This window comes from Aotus nancymaae, unplaced genomic scaffold (genome assembly GCF_030222135.1).
Source record: "Aotus nancymaae isolate 86718 unplaced genomic scaffold, 86718_ANA_hifiasm-v0.15.2.pri h1tg000036l, whole genome shotgun sequence".
Classification (NCBI taxonomy): Eukaryota; Metazoa; Chordata; class Mammalia; order Primates; family Aotidae; genus Aotus; species Aotus nancymaae.
In genome coordinates this window covers 41438647-41456771 of record NW_026988450.1, presented here as the reverse complement: position 1 = coordinate 41456771, position 18125 = coordinate 41438647, and the positions used below count along the sequence as shown (strand labels likewise).

Below are 18125 nucleotides of genomic sequence, written 5' to 3'. Positions count from 1 at the left end.
TTACCCCTACTCTCTTTCCTAGAACCTAGACTTTAGTTCAGCTGAGATAAAAATTTCAGATTGCAGGACCGATATGCTTACGCACAATTACTGCTTTTCATGGTCTAGGGCAGAGAGGGTAGTAAAAGAGGGCAAATCTTCAGTGCTTACTGGTGTATATGGGTTAGCTCTATGGGTGGAGAAATGTGAACCAGTCACTGATCAGATTAGTCTCTTTTTGGTAAACTGTGAATAAGAAGTGGGATCTGAGGCCAAGACTAAATCTAGGGCTCTGGTTTTCCATTCTGGGTGACACCTCTGGAGTATTTGAAATATGTCAGAGTGTTTTAAATTATTCTAATGTCTTTAGAGGAAGTACTACTGACTTTTGGGACCCTGAAGTTTAGAGATGATAAATATTGTATAATGTAGAGGGCTATCAGCTCAATGAAGAATTTCCTTGTCTTACTCCAATGCCAAAGCATCTCCATTGAGAGCCCCTGCTCCAATGGAAGTTCCTCTATGTAGAAACGTGAAACTAGGCCAGATTTCCCCTTAATCTTTGTTCATATGTATCTGCATTTTTTATATCAGTAGATTTTACTCTAACTGTGAATGTCTTAAACAATATTACTTAGAATTTTGTGTTTCTCTGATGTTTGTCCAGAGTGACTAAAATAATACTAATGGAAAATAGTGATACATATTTGATCATATTTGATATTCTCAAATTTCCTATTAAACAGATAAGGATCATGTAGGCCTAGAGCTAATTTTTTTATTCCCATTACATATATTTATACCCTTTTTACGTGGTAGAAATGTTCAGTACCTTTCCAACAATAGAGTGAGATAGGTATATGTTTTCATGAAAAAGAAATGATTCCTACTTACCTCATAATTTTGAAATGTTTAACAACAGTAAAAAGGTAAGCATTCAATACTCAGTGGTTTAACAGTTTTGTTGACTTAGAAGGCAAAGACAGTTTTATTAATGAAAGATTCTTGTCAGTTTCATGACTTTTAAGCCACCAAAATTGAGAATGGACATCAGCATAAAGTAGCTTTGTTCTTCTATAGTTGTATTATTTATTGACATACTTGCAAAAATACCAGACTAATTATATGGAACAATTTAAAATTTTGGCAATGACAAAAGAAAGATAGGTTAATCTGAATAACATTTGTTTTACATACTTTGAATCTTAAAATATTCAAATATTGCAGAGTATAGTATAATGAACTATGTGGATACCTGTGGCAATGTCCTAATTGTGGATTACAGTTTATTACCTATACAGGTGGAAGGTGCACTGCATTGAAAGTTTTAGACTTAGCTCTGGAAGTAGAAATATCCTTTGTTATGTAAAAAACAAATCTTCAACCTTTTCCACATACATAGTTAACTTGACTTCCAGTTAACTTAACTTCTAGTCAAGTTAACTATGCATGTGGAAAAGGTTGAAGATTTGTTTTTATACATACATAACAATATGTATGAGCATTATAATACATTGCCATCATTCACAGTGACTCAATATATAATACCGAATCTCTCTGGGCAGTGGTACATCAGATTATTTTTCAAGATGGGAAGGTACAGTTTTAAAAAGAACCTCCCAGTTTTCAATTCTGCTTTGTCTGTGTTCCTAGGGAGTTAATTCTCTGTCTCTTCTCTCCTCAACACCATCCCCTTTATACATATATGGAAAACATTGGCTTATGTAGAAATTATCTATACAGTTTTTTTCAGTGTCAAAATATTCTGGATAAATTTGCATTTGAAAATGAATCATGTGAAACAAGACATCATACAAAATCAAGGCGGAGGATATCAGTGGAAGACTCAGACGTACACCTATGAAACTCTAAAAATAATCTTAAGCTAAGGAAGAACATTTCAGAGTTATTTGCTGTCCAACACATTCAAGACTACATGGCTTCTATGGATAGGAGAACTTCATGTAAAAAGAACAGACAGTGATGAAGTGACAGAAAGAAGATATTAACAGAAAATAAAAAGATGAGAAACTAAAAATATGAGAGCCATATCAGTTTTCGGTTCCTCTTGTAACACATTACTCCACATTTCGTGACTTAAAACAACACAAATTTATTATCTGGCAGTTCCATAGTTCAGAAGTCTGACATAGGTCACTTTGGGCTGAAATAAAGGTAAGGACAGGGCTGCATTCCTTTCTGGAGGCTCTAGGAGAGATTATCAGTTTCCTTGTCTTTTGTAGTTTCTGGAGGCTGCCCACATTCCTTGGCTTATGCGCCGCCCCCAACTTCAAAGCCAGAAACATTGCAGCAATCTGACTTATTCTGTAGTTACATCTCCTTCTGACCACACCTGGAAGGGTTATCTACTTTTGAAGACACATTCAGATAATTCAGGACAATCTCTTCATTTTGAGGTTCTTTATTGAATCATGTCTGCAAAGTCCCTTCTGCAATCCAATTTATTTATAGGTTATGGGAATTAGGTCTTGGACATCTTTGGATTGGGGGGGCATTATTTTACCCACCACAAAAGCATTAAAAATCTATATTTGAGGCAGTAACATTTATAATTGATGTTGTTGTACAAAGTTTAGTCAGTGTGGAGAATAGACTTGAGAGGTTATTTTAGTTAAAAGTTGTAAATCATAAAAAGATGATATATGGAAAATAAAGAATAGAGTCCACTGTATGGCTATTTGGAGTCTCTGAATAAGAGACAAGAAAATAGATAGATAGATAGATAGATAGATAGATAGAAAGATAAAGAAGAGAGCAGAGCATTTGAAAGAAAACTAATTTTAAAAATTTAAGAGAAAAATCTTTCCTGAGCTGAAAAAGACCTACGAAGGAAGAAAAGGCCTTTTTAATGTAAGGCATGACAACTTAAAGAGACACAATAATCACAAAATTATCAAATTGTGATAATAAAGAAAAAAATGTTTTCCACATCAAGAAAGAAAATAAAAAAGCATGTTATTATCGGGAAATGAAAATTAGACAGGCCTCAGACTTCTTTTCTGTAGTATGAAATGCCAGAAAACAATAGAGCAACATGTTTATAGTTAAAAAAAATTCCCATGCAGTTTGTAATTCTTGTGTGATGGCAACAGAAAACCATTCTTATTGTATACAGTCCGTCCCTGATTTATGATGGTTTGACTTATGATTTTTCAACTTCATGATGGGTTTATTGGTATGTAACCCTATTAGTTGAAAAGCATCTGGACTTATGATGGTTTGATTTACAGTATTTCATTTTTACTGTGGGTTTATTGGAGTATTAAATGAATTTTCAATTTAAGATATTTTTGACCTATGATGGGTTTATTGGGACATAATCCCATGGTAAGTCTAGGAGTATCTGTATAAAGGAATCTAAACTACTTCATGTTTGCTTTTGAGGAAAAAGACCTGAAGATACCAGCTTATTATGAGATAATTCAAGATCAACACAAAAGCCATCTTGTGTGTGTGTGTATGTGTGTATATGTGTATATAACCGATGGTATACCCCAGGTTTTAAATAATTTGGTTAAATCTAGCTAAAAATTGACTGCTAATTAAAAAATTGTTTGCATGAGAAGATACATATTATAAAAATTAATTCAAAAACAACAACCTAGATTTAAATAAAATTTTGTGAACTTCTGACTTATTTACGTAAGAGAGGAAACCTGGTAATTCAAGAATATGAATAGATATAAAAAGTATCCCCAAACCATTGATTAGCAAACTGTGACCAGCTGGCCAGATCTGACTCACTGTATGCTTCCTATGATCCGTGACCTTGAAATGGTTCGTACATGTTTAAATGGTTGAAAAATCAAAAGGATAATGACATTTTGTTACATGTGAAAATTATGTAAAATTCAAATTTAATTGTTTATTAATAAAGTTTTATTGGAACACAGTCACACTCATTTGTTTACATATTGTCTATGGCTGCTTTTACAGTACAATACAATATAGCAGAGTTGTGTAATTGCCACAGAGCCATACATGGAAGCACTTTCATTGGCCTGCTCTGGGTCTCAGCACACTAAAATCACAGTCACATTGTTATAATTTGATTTTCCTTCTTGACATGCAAAGCCTAAAATATATGTATCTAAAAAACAGAGTAAGTTTTTCAACTCATGACCTGAATTGTAAACCTTAGTGTACTTTTCTTTTCAGTTCAAGGGACTCAGATTTATTCAATTTTTGATAAATAAATGTTTGACTTACCCCAGCATCTCTTTGGTTTTATATGGTTAAGATTAACCTCAAAAATCTATCATTATTTGCATTTTATAATCCACATATTCACTTTTCCATCTCTATTCCATAAATGAAACAAAATTCATGTAAATATTTTATAATATTATTTCCAAAGAGAAAATCAGGTAATATCTTAATATAATAAGAAACAGTGGGTACTATTATATGCCAAAATTCTAGATGTTTTTGGAGATAAGTAGGTACAATATTTAATAAGTGAGTTACATATCAATCAGATAACCACGGATTTTTCTGGCAGGCATAGGTGAATTACACAGAGAAAGTATATAATTAAATGGGGTCTTGAAGAGTGCCTATGAATTCAAGTTAGACAAGGCTAGGGCTGAGCAACATTAAAGTAAGTAAAATAAGATTTGTAAAACTATTAAGCTGTAAATGGGGTCTTGTAGTTGGGAAATCAAAAGAACTTTAGTTATTGGAGCCTAATCTAGAGAAAAATAGCTAGAGTTGAGGCAGTATGAACCTGCTAGCCCAGACTGAGAAGGCTCTTATATGACATGCAAAACTGTTTTCATCTTGCAGGCAATGAGGATCCATTTCAGGTTGGCAAATGGTAGAGCAACATGATCGAATTGTTATTTTAAAATGGCTCTGAAACTTTTTCAAATACTGTACCACACTTTCTAAAATTCTTTAATTCTATGATTATACTTTCATGGAATAAAAGTTGTTTTGAGGTATACATAAGTTTTCCTTTAAGGGGGAATATATAAACAATCCATTAGTTACCCTAGGAACTTACATGGTAGGTAAACTTATGTGAGCAGACTGTTAAATAAACTTAAATCATAAAAAATTTTCAGAATATTAAGACGTTACTTATAAAGTAAAAATGTAATCTGTTCTGGCTTCTCCTGGGTAGAACTGCTTTAAGACAAAACATAATGTATATGCTTGCACACTGCACCACTTTTATATAGGACTTACAAAACTTTATGAAAGCTTGAGATGATAGAAGTTTAGCTATAGATCATTTGAATATATTTAGATTTTCTTTGCTTAGTATTTAAAAACAATGTTTAAATTAATGCTTAGCATTTCTTCTAATAAAATTAATACATTTGTTTGGAATGCCTGTGTAGAATTTGACTGAAAACATATCTCCTTTGAACCTTGATTTAGATATATAATGAAGTTATTCAGATGATGTCTCATATTTATATAGACCTTTATATTTAAGACATTATTTTCAATGAAAGATTTTATTTCATTCTTACTTCACAGATACGTGTATATATATGTGTGTATCTGTATGTATATGCATACATAAACATACATATATGCTTATATCTACACATATGTACATATATGTATGTTTATGTGCATACATACATATATGTGCACGTGTATATGTACATATGCATGTGTACATATGTATATACATATACATACAGATACACATATATACATATACACATATATGCATATGCACATATGCATAGTTACATATCTGTATATACATATACACGTGCACATATGTGTATGTATACACATAAATATACACATATATATGTGAAGTAAGAATGAAATAAGATCTTCTAATGAAAAAATATATATATGTATGTGTATGTATACGTGTATGTATATGTAAAAGGCTCTTACTCCATTTTACAAGGGTAGAGTCTGTAGTTCAGGAGAATGGTCTGAACATACTCCGATATATAGAAGAAAGAGAGTAAGCTCTATGATCAGATAGATTTGAGTTTAAATCTGTTCCCTGTCATCTTTGCATGCTTGGGTAAATCATTTATCATTAGGAAACTCAGTTTCCTCAGTTGGGAAATTGTACCTATTATACAAAAATATTATGAAAATTTATGATATGTGGTGTGCTTACCACAGTGGTTGCCACATTAGTTGCTAGTCAACAAATGGGTAGTTGCTGAGATTATTACTAATATGAACAATCATCATGAATAAGGCTCCAACACCCATCATTTGCATTTTCAAAATCCAAAAGTTCTGCAAAATTAAACTTTTGTCAAGTTTCCTGCAAACTTAATTGAGACAAAAAACAGACTTGAAATGACATGGGACTATTTATGTAATTAATAGGCATAAGATTTTTCTATGAAGTATTAATGTGCTTCCTTTCAGGAGTATTATGTAATTATGGTAGATGGGATTTATTACCTTTTTATAATCTAAAAACATTCAAGTCATATCTGGCCCAAACATTTTAGATATGGACTGTAGACTTGCATTTTTATGACACTTGTATTTTAATAACCACTTTATTGAGCTATATTTCACAAGCATAAGATTTATCACTTTAAAGTGTACAATTCAGGAGTTTTTAGCATATTCCAAATGTTGTGCAACTACCTAATTTTAGAATGTTTTCATTATCTGAAATAGAAATTCTGTACCCATTATGTCCATTTCCACCCCTTCTACCTCCAACCCCTTAAACAACCACTAATATATTATCTTTCTCTATTGAGCTTCACCTATCTGGCTCAATAGAGAAAGATAGAGAAGTTCCATTTCATATAAAGGGAACAATAGAAGTTATGTATTAAGTGGACTTCTGTGACTGATTTCTTTCACTTAGACACATGTTTACAGGGGTCATCTATGTTGCAGCATTATCAATATTTAATTCTTTTTAATATTCCACCAATATAGTTATATACCAGATTTTATATACCTATTCATCATGAGTTGTTTCTCCTTTTTGGCTATTAGAATAATGCTGCTATGAACATTCATATGTAAGTTTTTGGGTGGAGATGTTTTCCTTTTTTTTGGGGTATATACCTAAGAGTAGAATTGCTGACCATATGATAACTCTGTGTTTGGATTTTTGAGGAGCTGCCAAACTTTTTCAAAGTGTGGCTGTAGCATTTTACTTTTTTCCACCAGCAATGTATAAAGGTTCCAGTTTCTCCACATCCTCATCTCCACTTGCATTTTTTAAAAAAAATAGTCATCCTACTAGGGGTAGAGTGGTGTATCATTGTGGTTTTGATCTGAATTTTCCTAATGACAATGATGTTGAGCATCTTTTCCTGTGCTTTCTGGCAATTTGTATGTCTTCTCTGGAAAATTGTTCAAATACTTTGGCCATTTAAAAATTGTATCATTTGATCTTTTATGTTGAGTTGTGAGAGTTCTTTATATATTCTGGGCACTAGACCTTTATCATATATATGGTGTGCAAGTATTTTCTTCTATTCTGTGGACTGCCTTTGTACTTTTTTGGTCATGTTCTTTAAAGCACAAAAGTTTCATTTTAATGGAGTGCAATTTATCTATTTTTTATTTTATTGCTTGTGCTTTTGGTGTTGTGTGTAAGAGAATATTTTCTAAATCAAAGTCATAAAGTTTTATTCCCATGTTCTCTTTTAAATGTTTTATAGTTTTAGTCTTTGCATTTAGTTCTGTGATTTATTTTGAATTAAATTTTGTGTATGGTGTCAGGTAAGTGTCCAACTTTATTATTTTGTAGCACCTTTGTTAAATGAAAGTTATCATATACTTCCATGATCACTGCAGCAGTGGAAAGGGAGAGTGGCTCATTATGCACTGTATTTAGTGTTTCATTGGTCAAATAAGAAAGATTATTCTTTCATATTATTACTTTTGACTTGGATTGTTAGCACTATTTAAAAATAACCTAAAAATTGCTATTTTTAATTATCTCATTAGAATTAGTAAAGCTTGTGTTCCCAAATAATTGGGGTTACATTTTGAGTTGGTATCATGATTAGACAGCAGTTTGAAAATATTTAAATTTGATGCTTTTATCCATATGAGAGCAATTGCAATATAAAACTAGACATAACTTCATTGCCTGGCATTTAGTAGGTTTTCGGTAAATATTTAACGAACAGAAATGAATAAATCATGCATTACCTGCTTATTATTCCATGTTGCTTTTAAAATGGGCATTGAGAAAGTAACATATATTTTGACATTTATGACTGAATAAATAATATAATTTTTTTAAGTCAAACTTGTGCAAATTAAAATAACAGAAAATAATTTTGTATCAGTCTCTTTACATTTATGCCTGACTTTAGAAAACAGTGGAAGCATCTCCTGCTACTTTTCAGATAATTGTTTAAGACACACTAGGTCATGTAAATTTAAATAGATTTTTCTGTTACAGGACTTCTCAGAGCCTTTATTATGAAAATGTGCCTTGTTAAAATGGGGCATAATATGCAACATTTTCCAAATATATGTGCATAGAAATATATTCAGATTGAATAAACAACAGAGTTAGCAAACTAAGAAACACTTTTTGGAAATGTTTTCACTGTGATTTAGATTTGTGGACAACTAGGGAACTGGAGATCATTCATTTACTATTTCTATATATTTTGTTTTGAATTGCAGTAAGAAAAGTCACCAACAATATTATTTTTGGTATTTGGAATTGAATTTGCCAGGAATGCAAACACAGCTACCTAAGTAAAGACCTTGGCTTTGGAAACATCTTACCCCTTGGCAGCTTTCCAGAGTTTAGACTTGGCAGCATCAAAGACACAACGCAAGGTGTGTTTATTTGATTGAACATTTTCAAAAGGTGTTTTGATTTGTAGTTTGTTTTCTTTCACTTCGTACTTCTTGCTTTGGGTTGTTTTCTTCTGGCAATGAACCTGGGTTCCAAGCAGAGGTTTTTCCTATGGAAGGCAGTATTACAATAAGGAAATGTTTTTGCTTGTATTTATTTTGTGATATTTCAGCAAATCCAAAAAAATGAAGTAACATTTATAAAGTTATATACATTTATAACTAATTTATTTGTTAAATGTTTAGCATTTTCAATTGCCTATTAAGATATGTTGCTACATTAAATGCTTGGTCTGTCTTGACATTCAGCACATTATTATACTTTGGTATATTGCAATATTTTGGTAATTATTTATTGGTTTTAATCACTGTTCCTGCATATGAAGTAATGAACAGATTAATATCATCATAAAATATCATTTATTCAACAATATTTCTTAGTAAATTGATATTCATTTTTCTCATGTATTGTGGAGAGAGGAAATATGACATAAAATAAAATGAAGAATATGGGCCCCTGTTTATCTCTGACCTCATCTCGTCCTGTTCTTTCCCACTCCTCACTCTACTCAAAGCCTTTCAAGAGCTCTCCGTTTTACACAACATAAAATCTAAATAAAGCTTTTAGACTGGCCTAATTGTCTCTACAAGACTTGATCCTTTGTTACTTCTCTAATTTCATCTTTAACTGTTCTCATCATCATTCACTTGCCCTGGGCATACTGCCTCCTTGTTGTTCTTTGTACATGCCAGGCATTTTCTCATCTCAGAATTTTTGCACTTGCTATTCTTTCTACTAAATTGCTCTTCCTCCATATGTAGGGATTGTATGACCAATTTCCTTCCTATTTTTTTTTTTGGTCTTTATTAAAATTTCACCTTCTAAATGGAGTCTTACCTGATGACCATCCAACACTTTATATTCTTTCTTTGCTCTATAGTTTTTATCACTATCTATTAATCTGTATGTTTACACTTATGTGTCTTGCTTATTATCATTATCCCTCATAAGAATATAAGGCATATGAAGGCAGGAGTTTTGGTTTTCTCTGTTTGTACTCTATCTCTAGTAACTGGAGTAGTCCCTGGCTCTTGATGAGTGAATGTAGGAATGATCAGTGAATTCAGTAAATGTTTTTTTAATAACTTACTACAAGCTAGCCACTAACAGTTCCTACCTCAGGAGTACAGTTTAACAAAGGAAATGGATAATTCCAGCAGCCATTTTACTATAGTATTGTGTTATAATAAGAGTATGAGTAGAATGCTGTCATCACTTGGAGAAGCAGCATTTAAATCAGACTATGTTGTACTTGCGAAAGGCTTCTGGAGAAAAGTAACATTTGTATCAGTCAGAGGAGCTCAGGTTATACTGTAGAAACAAGCAAGCTCAAATTTCAATGTCTTAACACAACACACAGACTAAATACCCAAAATGAGTTGGTAAGAAATTGAAGGTTTTATCTGAATATACTTCCATGATCACTGCAGCAGTGGGAAGAGAGAGTGGCTCATTATGCACTGGTATTTAGTGTTTCGCTGGTCAAAGCAAATTGCTAAATTTTGAATGTGGAACTATGAAGTGCAGTATTGCCTTCTATCCAGCAGGAAAGCAGAATTGTAAGTTTAATGAGTTGAGTTAATGACTGCTATACCTTTGTACTGATGTAAAGAAGTATAAGATATCCAAGTAAGAAGTATTTAAAAGCATTTTCAGCTGATATACCTAGGTGTAGGTTTTTGGGTTTTTTTTGACATTTATCCTTTTTGGTGGTTTCTGAGCTTCTTGGATCTATGGTTTGGTGTCTGAATTTATTCTTAATCATTATTGTTTCAAATATTTCTTCTGTTCCCATCTCTTTTTCTTCATCTTCTGATATTCCCGTTATATGTATATTATACCTTTTAGAGTTGTACCACAATCTTTGGGTATTTTGTTCTGTGCGTGTGTGTGTGTATGTGTGTGTTTTCTGGTTTTGGAGGTTTCTATTGATTTATCTCAAGCTCAGAGAGTCTTTCCTCAGCTAGTGTTCAATCTATGAATAAGCTCATCAAAGGCACTCTTCATTTCTGCTATTCCTTTTTTGATCACCAGCATTTCTTTTGGTTCCTTCTTAAGATTTCCATCTCTTTGCTTACATTCTCCATCTGTTATTATATGCTGTCTACTTTATCCATTAGAGCTCTTAGTGTATTAATCATACTTAAGTTTCCAGTTTGTTAATTTCCACATCCCTGCCATGTCTGGTTCTGATGCTTGCATATCTCTTCAAATTGTGGTTCTTTTTGCCTTATAGTATGTCTTGTTATTTTTTCTTGATAGCCAGATATGATGAACTGAGTAAAAGGAACTGCTGTAAATAGGCTTCTAGTAACATGGTGGTAAAGTATGGGGCGACAGGGTGCACTCTGTAGTCTTATTATTAGGTCTTAGTCATTTAGGGAACATTGGCTTTTGGACTGTGAACTTCGCAAGTGTTTCTCAGTTATTTTTCCCCCGTTACTGAAGACAGGATGGCAAGAGTGGGCTGGAGTTGAGTATTTCTGTTCCTCCACATGGAAAGCTCGAGTGGGCTAGAGTTGGGGGGTTTTCCTTTCCCCAGGTCAGTTAGGCTCTGAAAGTACCCAGCAAGTTAGCCTCTGATTAACTAGTTTCTCCTGAGGACAGACCTTGTTAAGAACAGGCTGTAGTGAATTTCAAAATGGTTCCTTTTCCCCTCCCCCTGGATTTTTCTCAGATATTTACTGTGAGAAGCTAGTCGAGCTCTTGGGGGTAAAACAGAATGTGGGAGTCCTTTCTGTCTTGGTTCAGACAAGTTATTTAATTCAGACTTTTTCATCCTGAGCCTCCAGCAACTTGTCAATTACAGTTCAGGTTTTTCTACCACAGCACTTGTTCCTTTCTACTTTCGACTCATGGGTTTCTGTCTGGTAAGCTGTGACTCTCTGCATTTGCCTCCTCCTCCAATCTTGAGGGTCAGAACTGTGCTCTGTGTGTGTCCTCATTTTTCTTAAGAATTCAAAAAGAATGCTCACTTTCCAGTCTGCTTAACTTTTTACTTGGAAAAGGGATGGAGTGGTGACTTCCAAGGTCCTTACATAGAGAAATAGAAACTGGAAATAGATTTTTTAGTAAAAATTTTTCAGTAGGCACTCCATATCAAGGGGTTCTGCATCCATTAATTCAGCCACTTATACATGAAAAAATACTCAGGAAAAAAAAACCCATAAAAATAACTATGCAACAATAAAAAATAATAGAAAAATACAGTAAAACAATTTTTTACATAGCTTTTACATTGTATTAAATGTTATACATAATCTAAGGATGATTTAAAGAATACAGGAGAGTGTACAACATAGGTTAATGCAAATACTACACCATTTTATATAAGGGATTCCAGCACCTGTGGATTTTGGTTTCTACAGGAGTCCTGGAACCAATTTCCCCACAGCTATGAAGGGAGACCTGTATAATGTTACATGAAAGCTTAATATTTGAAAAGAAAATAGAAAAGTAGAATATTTATATAATTTTTCCTAAAGGTTTTTGGAAGATATGGTCAGAATGTACTATAAGGGCTTTTCCAAAATTGTTTTTCTTGTTTGCCATTATGTGTTAGACCAAGGGTTATTTTAAATATTTGAGATGCTAAACTTATCATTGAAAATTAAAGGTTTGAGACCTTTATGGCAGAAGCAGTTTTATCTAAAGTCAGTTTATTGCTCTAATAGGAGGAACAGTATTTTCTTTTTCTTTTTTTTTAATTGCATTTTAGGTTTTGGGGTACATGTGAAGAACATGCAAGATTGTTGCGTAGGTACACACGTGGCAGTGTGATTTGCTGCCTTCCTCCCCATCACCTATATTTGGCATTTCTACCCGTGCTATCTCTCCCCAACTCCCCACCTGCCGCTGACCCTCCCCTATTTCCCCCCAACAGACCTCAGTGTGTAGTGCTCCCCTCCCTGTGTCCATGTGTTCTCATTGTTCAACACCCGCCTAGGAGTGACATGCGGTGTTTGATTTTGTGTTCTTGTGTCAGTATTGACCTGCACAATGCAAGTAGTGGATGTATAAGAGGAATTGTGACTTACAGACTTAGTAGAAAAAACATCAAGGAGTTTATAACTCCTGAAGAGAATATAGAATAAAGAACTGTGGAAGTGTTTACCTGGGAAATTTTTTCTTAAAAATTTGGATAATTTGGAACTTCCTACAATGATTAGAAATTAAGTTGCCAGCTTTAAAAATGGGGACTAGTGTGTAAGCTTTTTTGTGCTCACAAGTTTTACATTTTAGAAAGTAAACATTTTGAATACTCATTATTTACATACACTAGGTACGTAAGTACATACATATTGTGAGACTAGGTTCTCACAGTAAGTATCTGAGAAAAATTCCTTGGGGGAGGGAAAAAGGAACCATTTTGAAATACGCCACAGCACTCTGTTCTTCTTAACAAGGTCTGTCCTCAGGAGAAACTTGTGTATGTAAAAATATTTACTCTCTAAATGTAACTGTTACATTTAGAATGTAACTGTTACTCTGTTAATCCAGAGTTTCAAACATGTATGAACAAGATAGCATATATAATTCGGCATTTTTAAAGTTATCCAAAAATACTTTTGTTGAAGCCACTTAGCTGATTATAGAAGATATTTAAAAGATCAAATAATAGCAGAAACTGTAGATCGTATGTGTAATTAAGTTGTTATACACTTAGGTATTCTGAGACCATTCTTATATCCTAAGAACATTAAATAAATGGAGCTCAAAAAAGAGTGTGAAATAATCAAGTTTATGTTTTGTTTTGTTTTACTATTTGGACTGCATACTGTCTCATAGTAATCAATTAAATCAGCATGATATAATGATGTTGACAACATTTATTTAGCACCTACTACATGAGAAATGCTTAATATAAATTAACTGTTTAACTGTTACAACATAGCCATATGAGATAGGTATTCTTATGAGATATTCTTACTGTACTCATTTTGAAAATGGAAAATAAGCCTATCTTAGTAAACTACCCAAAAGGGCCAAAATCAGAAAAGAAACAAATAGGGAAGAGTTAACCCATCCTTTATCAGGTTCAGATTTTCATAAAATATAGCATCAATTGTTTCCTATTGTATTGGTTGCCAGTTCATTCTAATGATAGTTTCTTTTGCTGTGCAGAAGCTCTTATGTATAATTAGATCTGATTTGTCTATTTTGGCTTTTGTTGCCATTGCTTTTGGTGCTTTACTCATGACAAAGCGTTAATAACCAGAATCTACAAAGAACTTAAACAAATTTAGAAGAAAAAAACAACCCCATCAAAAAGTGGGCAAAGGATATAAACAGACATTTTTCAAAAGAAGATGTTTATGCAGCCAACAAACATATGAAGAAAAGCTCATCATCACTGGTCATTAGAGAAATGCAAATCAAAACCACATTGAGATACCATCTTATACCAGTTAGAATGGCTATCATTAAAAAATCAGGAGACAACAGATGCTGGAGAGGATGTGGAGAAATAGGAACATTTTTACACTGTTGGTAGGAGTGTAAATTAGTTCAACCATTGTGGAAGACAGTGTTGCAATTCCTCAAGGATCTAGAACTAGAAATACTATTTGATCCAGCAATCCCATTACTGGGTATATACTCAAAGGATTATAAAACATTCAACTATAAAGACACATGCACACGTATGTATGTTTACTGTGGCACTGTTTACAATAGCAAAGACTTGGAACCAACTCAAATACCCATCAATGATAGACTGGATAAAGAAAATGTGGCACATATACACCATGGAATACTATGCAGCCATAAAAAATGATGAGTTCATGTCCTTTGCCAGGATATGGATGAATCTGGAAACCATCATTCTCAGCAAACTGACACAAGAACAGAAAACCAAACACCACATGTTCTCACTCATAAGTGGGTATTGAACAATGAGAACACACGGACACAGGGAGGGGAACATCACACACTGGGGCCTGTCATGGGGTGGGGGCACTAGAGGAGGGATAGCAGTAAGTGCGGGGATTGGGGAGAGATTACATTAGGAGAATACCTAATGTAGATGATGGGGGGATGGATGCAGCAAACCACCATGGCATGTGTATACCTATATAACAAACCTGCATGATCTGCACATGTACCCCAGAAGTTAAAGTATAATTTAAAAAATAAAGAATTCCTAATAAAAAAATTAAAAAATAAAAGTATTAAAAGAAAACCTTAGACAAATTAAATTTAACAAGTTTAACTGAGCAAAGAATGATTCTCAATCAGAAATCTTCTTAAGCCAGAGCAGGCTGAGAGAGAGACCAGCACAGCCACGTGGTGAAGATCTATGGACAGAGAAAGGGAAGTTATGGACAGAAAACAGAAATTAGGTACAGAAACAGCCAGATTGGTTACAACTCGGTGTTTGCCTAATTTGAGCCTGGTTTGAACAGTTGGCCACCTTTGGCCAAAACTCAGTGATTGGCACAAAAGTCGATTGCAGTCTGTTTACACACGGAAAGGTTACAGTTTACTGTGCACAGAGAGACTGGGTTACAGTTTACTGTGCACAGAGAAACCATTAGGTCAAATTTAGAATATATAAGGAGGCAGCATTGGGCTAAACCTAATTTAGCAATTGCTTATATTTTAAAACTCAAAGCATTTTCAATTAAGTTTATGACAAACACCAAATATGTATGTTTCAAGTTAACATAATTGTCTTTTGAAGAATATTCACTCAAAAATGTCTATCGAGTATGTACTATGTGCAAAAATTGTCCTTATTGTTTGAGATTCTTCAGTGTAAAAAACAAAGATCCCTATTTCTTGTTCAGGGAAGCAAGGAAATAAACAATGGACTAAATTTAATATGAAAAGAACTTTTTAATATTTTAAACTAGCTGATAAGTATAAGGTAAAACAACTTTCTATTGCAACACTGATAATTTCATTGTTCATTGTTCATTTCATTTCATAATATCTACATAAATCATGAAAAGAAAGTAATATTGATTGCTGTAAAATGGTCATTTGTTTTAAATGATTAGAGATTAAATATTGTTGACCATTACAGTGGTGAAATTTCTGTCTCTCCTTCCTCCTAACTGAAGATGCAGCATTCCAAGTAAGCAATTAAATGTCATTTGCCATATGTAAAGCAATTTTGTTTTCTATAATTACGAACCTAGGTGGTCCTTAGCTAAAGCAGAATGAAAGTGAATTAAAAAATAAAAAAAGGTCTTAGAATGTATTTTTCCCATGAAGGACACATTTAAATGTAATCTTTGTACCTTTACTACAAATGCTCATGATTAAAAATTCAGGCCGGGCGCGGTGGCTCAAGCCTGTAATCCCAGCACTTTGGGAGGCCGAGGCGGGTGGATCACGAGGTCAAGAGATCGAGACCATCCTGGTCAACATGGTGAAACCCTGTCACTACTAAAAATACAACAAATTAGCTGGGCATAGAGGCGCGTGCCTGTAATCCCAGCTACTCAGGAGGCTGAGGCAGGAGAATTGCTTGAACCCAGGAGGCGGAGGTTGCGGTGAGCCGAGATCGCGCCATTGCACTCCAGCCTAGGTAAGAAGAGCGAAACTCCGTCTCAAAAAAAAAGAAAAAATTCAATTTTGTTCTTTTTGTTTGCAGTATATGGGTGTGTTTTTATGCATATGAGAAAAAGAATAAGGGAGAGAATGAATATGAAAAGGAGAATGAATATGAAAAGGAGAATGAATTATGTGAGGGCTCCCTATGTGCATTTGTTTCAGTAGCCTTTGAGAATCCTATCACTATAATTCAGGGAACTGGCTAAATACTTACACATATTGTTAAAATAGAAGATGCTATTTTTCCCTGTCTTATTTTTCTTCTATTGTCCCTCAAGTGATCTCAGTGTTACTATACTTAATATTCCTTTACGTTAGATGTAACCAGTGTACCCCTCTGAACCTCTGGACTGCTCTATTTCGTGAACCATTTTTTATTAATTCTTTCTTGTGAATAATTTAAAGAGTTAAGTAATGGATGTAGTTATGGGCTTCATTATCAAAATAATAATGTTGTGATACAGTGAAAAATTTAGGTGTTCAATCACAAGGCCATTAACAAAGAATGAAAAATAATGAAGGGTAAAAGAAGGAAGAATGAAAAATAATGAAAGGCAAAAGAAGAAAAGCGGCTTTTTTTTTTTTTCCTAAGGCAGAGTTTCACTCTTGTTGCCCAGGCTGGAATGTAATGCGCGATCTCAGCTCACTGCAATGTCCGCCTCCTGGGTTCAAGCCATTCTCCTGCCTCAGCCTCCCGAGTAGCTGGGATTACAGGTGACCACCACCATGCCCAGTTAATTTTTTGTGTTTTTAGTAGAGCCTGGGTTTCACCATGTTGTCCAGGGTGGTCTCAAACTCCTGACCTCAGGTGATTCACCCACCTCGCCTCCCAAAGTGTTGGGATTACAGGCATGAGCCACCACGCCCAGCCACGAAAGAAGGCTTTAAGATAAAGTCCAAACTTAAGTATAAAAAGAACATTGTTGAGAGGCATAGGAAGGATTTTTGCAGAGGATAGAATCAGTATTAAAAGAAAAGTCCAGTCTGTTGGTAACTAGATTTTTGTAGTGGAAGAGATAACATGGAAGTCTTTAGAACAGGCTCTAAAAAACTTTCAGAAAAAGTAGAGGTGACACATGTAGGTAAAAAATAAATGGTAGGGAGTATGACACATAAAGGAGAAATATGGTTCAATCAGAAATTATTATTATGGCCAATAGTGTGAAAAAAGTTAGAACACAACACTTTAAAATATTAATTGCTTTAGGCAGTTTATTCATGAAATAAAAGTAATTTACTTTCAAAAAATCCCATTTTCTGATCTGAGCCCAATAGGGCAATTGTAAAGATAGGGGCTCAACGTAGTTCATAGCCTTTTTACTACATTCATTTTTAAATGCCTTATTTTAAAGGGAATGTCCTGGTTTATGATTTTCATACTTTTTTCCCTTTTAGAAAGAGGCAGATGGTATGAAAACTGGACTCCCTTATTTAAAGGGAATGTTGATATTTATAACCAAGCTTATCTCCAGCAAGATTTGTTTTTTGCAGCTGTTCCAGGTTGGAAAAAAATATTATATTAAAGCTCTGGCTTGTTTTTCTTTCCATATTTAGGGGGGGAAATCTTCAAAATGTGAAAAAGTGATGTTTGATTTTAAACATGAATGCAATGTAAACTGTGATTTTTTCCGTCTATATGTGAATTTTCTGTTTGTATGCTGTGATATTACTCTTTTTGTTTCACTGATCTATTTCCTAGATGCATCACACTTGAGAAATA

At 33.8% G+C, this 18125-nt stretch overlaps 1 protein-coding gene across 6 annotated transcripts in view; it reads left to right on the top strand.

The window, feature by feature from the left end:
* Window positions 1–18125, top strand: part of TRIQK (triple QxxK/R motif containing) — a 248048-nt gene that overhangs the window by 172649 nt on the left and 57274 nt on the right. For 5 of the 6 annotated variants that reach the window (XM_064384358.1, XM_012476519.2, XM_012476517.2 and 2 more), the window contains exon 2: window positions 8608–8766. The exons of the other annotated variant lie outside the window; for it this stretch is intronic. The gene's annotated coding sequence lies outside the window, so the exon portion shown is untranslated. The remainder of the gene's footprint in view (window positions 1–8607; window positions 8767–18125) is intronic. 6 annotated transcript variants of the gene reach the window in all.